The following is a 9,864-nucleotide window of genomic DNA, read 5'->3' as shown; positions in this document are numbered from 1 at the left end:
TACAGATGAACAGCAAATGGGCAAGCACCTTGCTTGGTACGCTGAGCAGTGTTATACCACGGTAGTTGTTGCAGTCCTAACGGTTTTTCCAGTCAGGAGGAATGGTACCTGAATGCCATACAACAGTCAAGACGGCTTCCAACCCACAGACCATGGCCTTATCTCCAACTTTGAGGAGCTTTGCACTGAAGTTACAGATGCCAGTTGCCTTTCCGCCCCTCTATTTTGCCACAACCTCATTGACATTATTAATGGAGGGTGCCGTATCGTCAATGGGTGGTTCACCATCCAGCATCTGTGATCATGTCTACTAAGAGGATCTACCGTTAATAGCTGCTCAAAATAATCAGCCCAACGAGCCATCTGCCCATCTGCATCTGATACGAGGCTGCCATCTGTTGTTCGGATAACCTGAAATGTAGACTTGGAGAGGAGTTCCTTCAGGGTTCGATTGGCAAGTCGAAGGTCATTACCATTTAAATGACATTTTAAAACATCTGCGAGACCCCTGACATACCTCTCCTTGTCTCTCCTCTGGAAAGCTCTAGTCCTACGTGACAGAGCCCTGTAATGATTGCGGTTCCCAGTAAGTCTGGCAGTGCGACTCTCCTCAGTACTGACCAGCGTCTCTACTGAGGCAAAGCCACTCCGTCACCTTGGGCGCTCCCCAACGCGTTCCTTGGCAGCCACATGAGTCTCACGTCTGAATGTATCCCATAGCTCTATCAGGTCCTTGATGGCAGTCCAAAGAGATATTAAATACTCCTAGGGCCATGTAAAATCCTTCAGTTTCAGATGAAACACAGTGTCGTCACATCATGGAGACTTTCTGGACTTGATATGCAGCTTAAGTGTGGCAACAACAAGCCTGTAATCAGTCGCGAAGAACTTGGCACTCCGACAAACAGTGCAGTTCTTAAGGATCTTCCAACGACAAACGTCCAGCAAGAAGGAAAGGTAGACATAGTTGAAAGAGTTTGGACAGGCAAGGTGCTAGTACATAAGCACTGTTTTTTAGAACAATATGATGGACCCCAACAGATCCATAAGCCTTCTAAGGGTTTAAGCTTGCGATTGTGGGCATGAAATTTTCAGAAGGAGGAGAGGGAGGGCAAGCCCAAATTCATCCAATTGTTAGCAAAATGTTTGAGAGAAGATTTCAACTTTAGAGTCAGAAGAGATGGTAGTGGTTCCATCAGAATAAATCAAAGGAAAGAAAATGAAAAAAAAAGTAAAGTTATTGGAGATGTTTTTGGCCTGATGCCAGAATTCTCGAGGGAGAGTTTGAGTTGAAAAAAAAAGAAAAAAAAAAACTTTTGATTTTCTAATTATGAAGGAGTGTTTGGCAAGTTGAAAAATAAAAGTGGCATGATTCCAGACAGAAATATAAAGTGCATAAGATTCAGAAGATGGAAGGATCAAGAACCTTTTATTGGCAATCTATCATGCATAGCACGAGAACAGACTGTGTTAAACAAAAGTTTAGAAGGTGTAGGTTGAGAAAAAATAATTATTAATGTTCGCCTGGATCACAAATAGCATCACATCTATTATGCGCTCAGCACACAAAGATAGGGATCTGATACTGAAACAATAATCATTACAGGGGAATCCAGCACTTTACCTCCTTATGTCCCCCCAATTTCCATAAGCAAAACACCAGAGGCACTTTGGAGATCCTAAGGAGGGATTGGAGAATTAGGACAAAATAAAGAAATGAGATTGTGATAGGAGGAGACCAACACAGAAGATAGTCTATTAACTCGGCAACTCTCCCCTCTTCTTAAATGAAACACAACTCTTCCTATTTTCTACACTGAATATCAGTTAAGGAAAATATCAAGAATGTTAGTCATATTTCAACGACAATCACGAATACTAGTAGGATGTTGCAACAGTTGCTCTAGGTCATGGAGGATAGCAAGGCTGAAGACTGAAGATGATCAGTAAAGCGGAGGAAGAAAGCCAAAGTTTGTGGTGAACATTGAAACCTCCAAGGATGGAAGTTTCTGCAAAAAGTCAGAGGGACATAATGTAATCCACTTTAGAAGTTGAACAGTCAAATAATTTATTATAATCAGAGGAGTTAGGGCAGAGGTAGACAACACTATTTTTTCTATCCTTATTTTCATTCCAAAAGCTGGATGTTGCGTCTATGTGCACAAGGACTTGACTTGCTCTTGTGCTCACGCTCTTGATTCTTTCAAGTTTTCCACCATCTGGCTTTGACTTAATAGTCACCCTCTACCTAAACTTATCTGTGATATCTATCTCTCTTATCTCTTCGGAATATATGAAACTCATTGACTAGTGAACTTCCAAAATGGAGCCTATTATATGCCTCTCTCCTTTCGCAGAGACCTCCATGTTCACCACCACCAGTTTTGGCTCTCCTCTTCTTTCACTGACAATTCTGAAAAAAAAAATGAATAAATAAATAAATAAATAAAAAAATAAAATAAATAAACAGCCTTCAACTTTCTTATCTTTCATGACCTAAAGCAACTGGTACAGCACCGTATTCATATTTCTGATCGTATTGGAAATGATTTCAGCATTGTTGATTTTTTCCAGACTTCTATTCATTATGCTTATTTTTTTACTCTATCTTCTCTGACTCCTCCGATCACAACATAATATATGTATCTTATCCTTTTTATCTAATCCCTGTTCATGATCCCCGAAAGCAGCAGTGCTTCTGTATGTCGTTTTGCCTGAGGAGGCATTTTTTTTTCCTATAATTATTAATGTTTCCTTGTCAGAGACCCATCTTTATGTGCTCAATGCATATTCGAGGTGATATTGCCTGGCATGAAGGTGTACATTCCCCCCCTTTTTTTTTCTCTCTCATTCAAGACCTAAATCTTGATTTAATACAGTCTCTTCTCGTGGAACACATTATGAGAAGTTGCCCACAAAGAATACTTGAACCTTTCATCACCTGAATGTCATGCACTTTATATCTCTGACCAGAATCGTGGCAAGGCAGTTCTTTAGCTTTCCAAACACTCATAATAATAAAAAAAAATAAAAAAATAAATAAATAAATAAATGTCAGAATCTTTCAAACTCCAATTCCCCGAAAGAGTTCTAATCAAAAGCACAATTTTACGTTTTTACCTTTTCCTCCTTTATTTCAATCTGATACCACCACTGCCATCACATCTGTCTCTAAAGCTGAACTTTTCTCTCAAACATTTCCAAAAAAACTCCATCTTAGATGAATCTGGGCTTGTCCCTTCCTCTCCTCCTCATCTCCAGTAACATTATTTCTTCATCTTTTCTTACATTATTTTATCCGGATAGCACCATTTCCGTCCCATTTGTCTCTAAAGCTGAACGTTTCTCTCAAACTTTTGCTAACAATTCCACATTTCATGAGTATGGTTGTGTTCGTCCCTCTCCTCCTTCCTTCTGACTATTTCATGCGTTGGCTTAAAATTCTTCGAATTGATATTTTCCTGCCTTCGCTTGTCAAAAAAAAATTGGAAGGTTTTTCAATCTAATAGGGCAACACCTATCGTTCTTAAAACCAGTGTTTCTGTTGTTGCAATTTGCCTGGCCAAACTCTTTCAACTTTGCCTATCAATTTCTACCTTTCATTCATGGTAGGAGTTTGCCTACATTCAGCATGTTCCTAAAAAGGGTGGCAGTTCAAATCCTTGAAACTACCGGCCTGCATTTTTAATATCTTGTTGTCTAAAGTTTTTTTTAATCTATCCTTAATAGGAAAATTCCCTAATATCGGGAAACTTTCGCTGTTACGTTAGACATATTAAAAGCTTTTGATAAAGTCTTGCACAAACTTCTGATTTCAAAACTGCCCTGCTACATTTTCTCTCCTTCTCTCTGGAACTTTATCTTTAGTTTAGTTATCGACCATTATATTGTTTGTTGCTATGGTAGACGGTCACTGTTCTCCTCCTAAATCTGTTAACAGTGATGTTCTTCATGATTTTATACTGTCTCCCACTCTCTTTCTATTATTCATTAATTATCATATTCACCAAACTTTTTGTCTTATCCACCCCTACGCTGATGATACTACCCGGCATGCTTCCACGTCTTTTCAGAGACGACCAACTCTTCGGGAAGTCAACAGATCACGTAGGGATGCCACAAAACGAGTTCTTATCTTTCTAAGATTTATGATTCAGGTAGAGAAAACTTATTTACTGTTTCATAAACTCAATTTCTTTATCTATTAACTCGACAGCTATCCCCTTTTCTTCAATGAAACACAACTCTTCCTATTTTCTTCACTGAATATCATCTGTTTGTCTTTTATTCATAATCTTCACACCTCACGTTTGCTAAAACGGCCTGTATGAGGTTTCTGAGGTGTTTCTGGCAGTGTTTTTCACCCTTCTAACTGCTAACTCTGTACAAGGCCTTTATCCGCCCCAACTTATTATTTTTTTTTTCCTATTTCATTTATGAGTTTTGTGGGTCATCCGGTAGTTGAATCTCTAAATTATCGTTCTAAGATGTTTATTTGCAATAATTAAATGTCATTTCTCCCAGGAAACCCACACTCTTATGTCATCACCTGAGTCACAAGGAAAAATAATATGTATAATATATTCCTTTTTTCAACGTATAAGATTTTATATGAATATTTTTCTCTAAAAAAATTTCACCCTCTGGCATTCTAGCCATCAGCAGAGAGGAGAAACTTAGTCATACCCACTCATTTTCTAAAGAAATTTCCTCAGACAAGGAAATATGGGTCCATCTGAGAAAAAATCTAAGGAAATGGCATTTCTAGGGAAAAACTGAGGAAATCGAGTACAAAGTAGGTGGATTTTTCGAGGAAATTATGCAATGGTTTACAGTAAATTAATATCACCATACAAATAGGCCTACAAAAGCAATGCCATGATGAAAATAACTAATGAATATAAAAGGCAAGCTGATGTTTCAAAACTCCTGCCGAATCCCACTGATGAACACGACAACTAGTATCGTATAAACGAGACCTCTCCCGCCTTAGTTGTATGTAAACAAACATCGGGCCGACGGGGGAATAATTCATTAATTCCTCACTTCAAAGGTAAGTGTCGCGTGTTGACTCTTAACTTAAGCCATGTGTGATACTACATTGGTGCCTATGGAAGATGTTCAGCTGCTGCTGAGGTGGTAGATGGATGAATGGATGAATTACAACGACGCTACAATAAATGAAATAAAACTAACGTATATATATATATATATATATATATATATATATATATATATATATATATATATATATATATATATATATATATATATATATATATATACTAATTAAAAATAATTAAAAACAATACAGTAAAGGGGTAAAAAAACTTAAAATACTATAAAACTAAAACTAAATAAAACATTAACATACATAGAATTAAATAAAATTAACAGCTTTGGGGGAAGGCCAGCTGCTCCCAAAAACCTAAAAACATCATTGCCTTGGGCCATGTCGTTTTTAGGAGTCGCCTCCAAGCATGAAAGGCGTCTATTGGCGAGGTATAAATCAGGGTCTGGATGGACACCACGGTTGCGACAAAAATGCACGGCCACGGTCTTCGAGGTGGAGAATCGAAAACCGTTCATGTTGGCCCAACTGGACACCCTATCGATTGCAAGTTGGAGCTTGCGCTCAATCACTGACATCCTAGCAGCAACAAAGGAAATGCATAAATCATCAACATAAGATTAGCTGTGAATGCCATCCGGTAGAGCATCTATCACACCATTAATGGCGACTGCGAATAGTGTAACACTAAGAATACTTCCCTGTGGTACACCATCATTAAGAGCAGTAGCCTTTGGAAAACACTCCCCACTCGAACGTTTGGATAAAAATTGCTGAATAAAAATAAGAAGGTGGCCACGAAGGCCAAAATTATACAAAGAACGTAAAATGCCATGAAACCAAGCTGTGTCGTAGGCCTTCTCCAAATTAAAAAAAAAAAAAAATGGTTACCTGGTGGTGGTGATTAGCAAAAGGCTCACAAATAGAAGACTCCAGGGATAGAAGAGCATCAGTAGTAGACCTCATCTTTCGGAAACCATACTGTACCGACGACAAGTAGTTTCCCCTCTCCAAATACCACACGAGTCTTACATTAACCATATTTTCTAACACTTTACAGATGCAGGATGTCAAAGATATAGGACGGTAGTTCGTAGACTGAAGAATATCTTTCGCAGGCCTTGGAAATGGGAGAACCACTACGACAGCCCAAGAGGATGGAAAATCACCGGTATGCCAAAAATGCTTAGTAAAGCGACCGGACGTCCTAGGGATTGTCTAAAGCGCTGCTGAATGTAAAAAAATCTGTGAAATAATCAACAGCCTCAACACAAGTAGAAAATTCAGCCAACGGACGGATAAAACAGCTAAGTTCTGTGAATCGAGACCAATCTGCCTTGTCTAAAACACAGCGTGGGGGCCGGGACTGTGGCTCAGAATTCACAGATTGTAATAAAATCGGAAAGTGGTCACTACCGTGTAAATCCGGTAGGACCCGCCAATTAAAATCAAGGAAAAAAATAGATGTACACAGAGAAGGATCGATAGCTGTAAAAGCCCCAGTACGACTGTGCAAATGTGTAACATCCCCAGAATTTAAAACCTCCAATCCCTCATCCTCAATAAAAGAACCGATTAAAACCCCACGAAGATTACTAGCACCTTCATCCCACAACGGGTGACGGCCGTTAAAATCTCCCAACAAGAGGAAAGGCAGAGTCAGCTGACGCACCAGGCCGTCAAGATCACCCCTGGAGACAAGAACCCGAAGAGGGAGATATAGACTGCAAATAGTGTAGGATCGTCCCATAAAGACCTTAACATCAACCACCTGAAGGGGAGAGTTAGGTTGCAAGGGGACAACAGGTATATCCTGACGGACTAGAATAGCTGTGCCAACGTGGTGGCCATTTTCAGGGAAAGGAGTGCTAGAAAAAGCACGATAGCCAGGAGGACGAATAAGTACTATCACCTAGCATAGTCTCTTATAGAGCTACACAGGCTGGAGAGAACTCCGACATTAAAGCTTGGAGTTCCCCCCACACGAGGTGCAAAGGCCTCTACAGTTCCACTGTAGAAGCTTGAAGATGATTATTTAGGTGCAGTGGACAGGCAAACCTTTTGGAGGGGCTGCCCGTGACTCACCTGACTATAAATAATCAAGCGATGAAAAGACACCGGGAGTTGTGATGTGCAGGGTCGTTGGACCGCTGCCTTTCGGCCTACCGCTGAGTGATGCGAACCATCATCACTCCTACCGGTCATCGGAGGGACGAGGGTCAGGGTAGACTGGACTTTTTGACATAGTGGGTCCACGAGGGACGGCTGTGACATTATCATCGGACGTCTCCATGCTAAGACCGTCCTCATCACAGAAAACCCGATCTGAGACAGAGGGTGTCACATGAGGCTGAACAGAAACTACTGGAACTACAATAGCAGAGCGGTCCCTGGAGGACTCATAATTATGTGAACCGGTAGAAACCTTAGACTGCTTAGACTGAGCTAAATATAACGACTCCGCAGAGCCGCGGTGCCGTTTGGTCAGGCCTTTCAAAGGCTTAGATAATGCAGGGGGCAAATGGACATCCACTACATGGGTTACTTTGGTCAAGTCCGAATTATTTTCGTCACTTCTTACTGATGACTCTACTGAGTCGTGTTACGTTCACCGGTTAAACTGGCAATATTGGCATCGGGGAGCCGGTGAACAATAACAATAAAAAAAAAAACACTGCAGGTTCAACTGGTGAGGAAATGCAAAAGGGGGGTCACTTTAAAAAGCTATTTTAATAACCCATAATCATATTGACACATATATAACAAGAAACATGAAACACAGACATATAACATGAAACACAGGAAAATGACATACACATATACATATAACACAGTAATGAATACAACAATAAAGAACCCAATTTAATACCTAACAATAATCTTAATCCTATATAGAGGCAATGTGGAAAACACGGACGAGGGGAAGTGATACTTATGCGGTGTCGCAGTGGTGAAATGCTGGGTGATGGTTGATCCCACGGTAGACCCAAGAGGCGTTGTGTTCACTGGTTGAGGCTTGGATCTCAACTCCCAATCCAGAAAGCCAAGAGCTGGCTCAACACTTTCGGTTGAGTCGAAAGGGGCCGCGTGAATCCAACTTCGGGACAGTAGCGGGGCTTCATGAAACGGTGACGTGGAGGGTTCACGAGACGGTGGCGTGGAAGGTTCACGAGACGGTGACGTGGAAGGGGAGGCGGAGAGGTGGCGAACGAGGTAACAAGCGGAGGAGGTGATGGTAGTAATGCATGTTACGGGCGGGCCGTAACAGTCGTCAGACAAAAGGGCAAACCTATTAGTCAGATAAGATAAGATAAGATAAGATAAGATGCTTTATTCGTCAAATTGTTTTACAAAATGTAATAAAAAATGAAATTCATTTTGGCATTAGAGCTTCTTAGTAGTTGTATACACATTAAAAATATAGATAAAACCAGAGAAACAGGAAACATAAAATATTAACAAGAGACATTGCATAGGTTATTTTGTATAAAATGTAACATTGTTATAATATACATGTGATATCAAGTTGTCACCATCCCTATCATGAATCATCACCTACAGTTATCATGACAACTTAAAGCTAGAAGTTATAGTGATGATAGATGATTGAAAAGCAGAATGCTTTTAGGTACAAATGACTTTCTGTATCTATCAGTACGCATCATGGGCAGTGCTAACCTTCTTCCAGATTTAAGATGTGTGTAACAATTATGTAGCGGATGGGTTGCATCTTTCATCATTCTGTCTACTTGTTTCATTGTACCTATTTGATAAAGCTTATCTAATGATATGGTCTCTGCACCTAGTTTTCTTGCTTTTTTAACAATCCTTCCCAACTTCTTTTTATCTTTGCAAGTAAGTTTTCCATACCAGGCAGTGATTGAAAAGTTTAAAACTGATTATAAAATTGATTTGTAAAATAGGCTAATGACCATTTTATCTACATGTAGGTTACACAAAATACGTACAAAGTGTAATCTTTGGTTACATTTCCTTGACACCATATCTGTATTGACACTTCCCCTTCAACTGGTCATCAATCATAAAGCCCAAATATTTATACTGATTAACTCTTTCTACGTTTTCTTCTTCAATTGTTAATAGGTCTGGTACGTGTTTATTTTTAGTTCTAAAATCAAATATCATCTCTTTCGTTTTCTTTACATTAAGCTCCAAAAAATTTTGTTTACTCCAGTCAACGAATTTTTTTACTTGAGTTAGATAACCTTCATAATTATCATTTACAATTTTTCCTAAGATAACTGTATCGTCAGCATATTTTACAATAATACAATCATCAATTTCACTTCTACAATCATCTGTATACAAGGTGAAAAGAACTGGGGACAATACACAACCTTGGGGGGCTCCTGTGTTGGTGACTATCACATTAGACTTAACATTATTTACATTGGTATATTGCGGTCTCTGGGTTAAAAAGCTAAAAATCCATCTTAAAATATTTCTATTTACACCCATTTCTAGCATTTTATTGAGCAAAATATGAGGTTGCATTGTATTAAATGCTGAACTAAAATCGATGTACAGTGCTCTAATTTGTGATTTGGGCTTGTCTAAATGCTTATTAATATTATTTAATAGTACAAGTGTTGCATCCTGTACACTTCTATTGTTACAGTAAGCAAATTGCATAGGGTCTTTTAAATTATTTGTTTTTCCACATATATAGTTTTTCACAATGCTTTCTAAACATTTCATAATATTAGATGTTAGTACTACAGGTCTGAAGTCTTTGTGATCTTTTGGGTAGTTAGATTTTGCAATAGGCTTCA

This window comes from Portunus trituberculatus, unplaced genomic scaffold, assembly GCF_017591435.1.
Source record: "Portunus trituberculatus isolate SZX2019 unplaced genomic scaffold, ASM1759143v1 PGA_scaffold_219__1_contigs__length_129740, whole genome shotgun sequence".
NCBI lineage: Eukaryota > Metazoa > Arthropoda > Malacostraca > Decapoda > Portunidae > Portunus > Portunus trituberculatus.
This window is presented reverse-complemented; position numbering follows the sequence as displayed.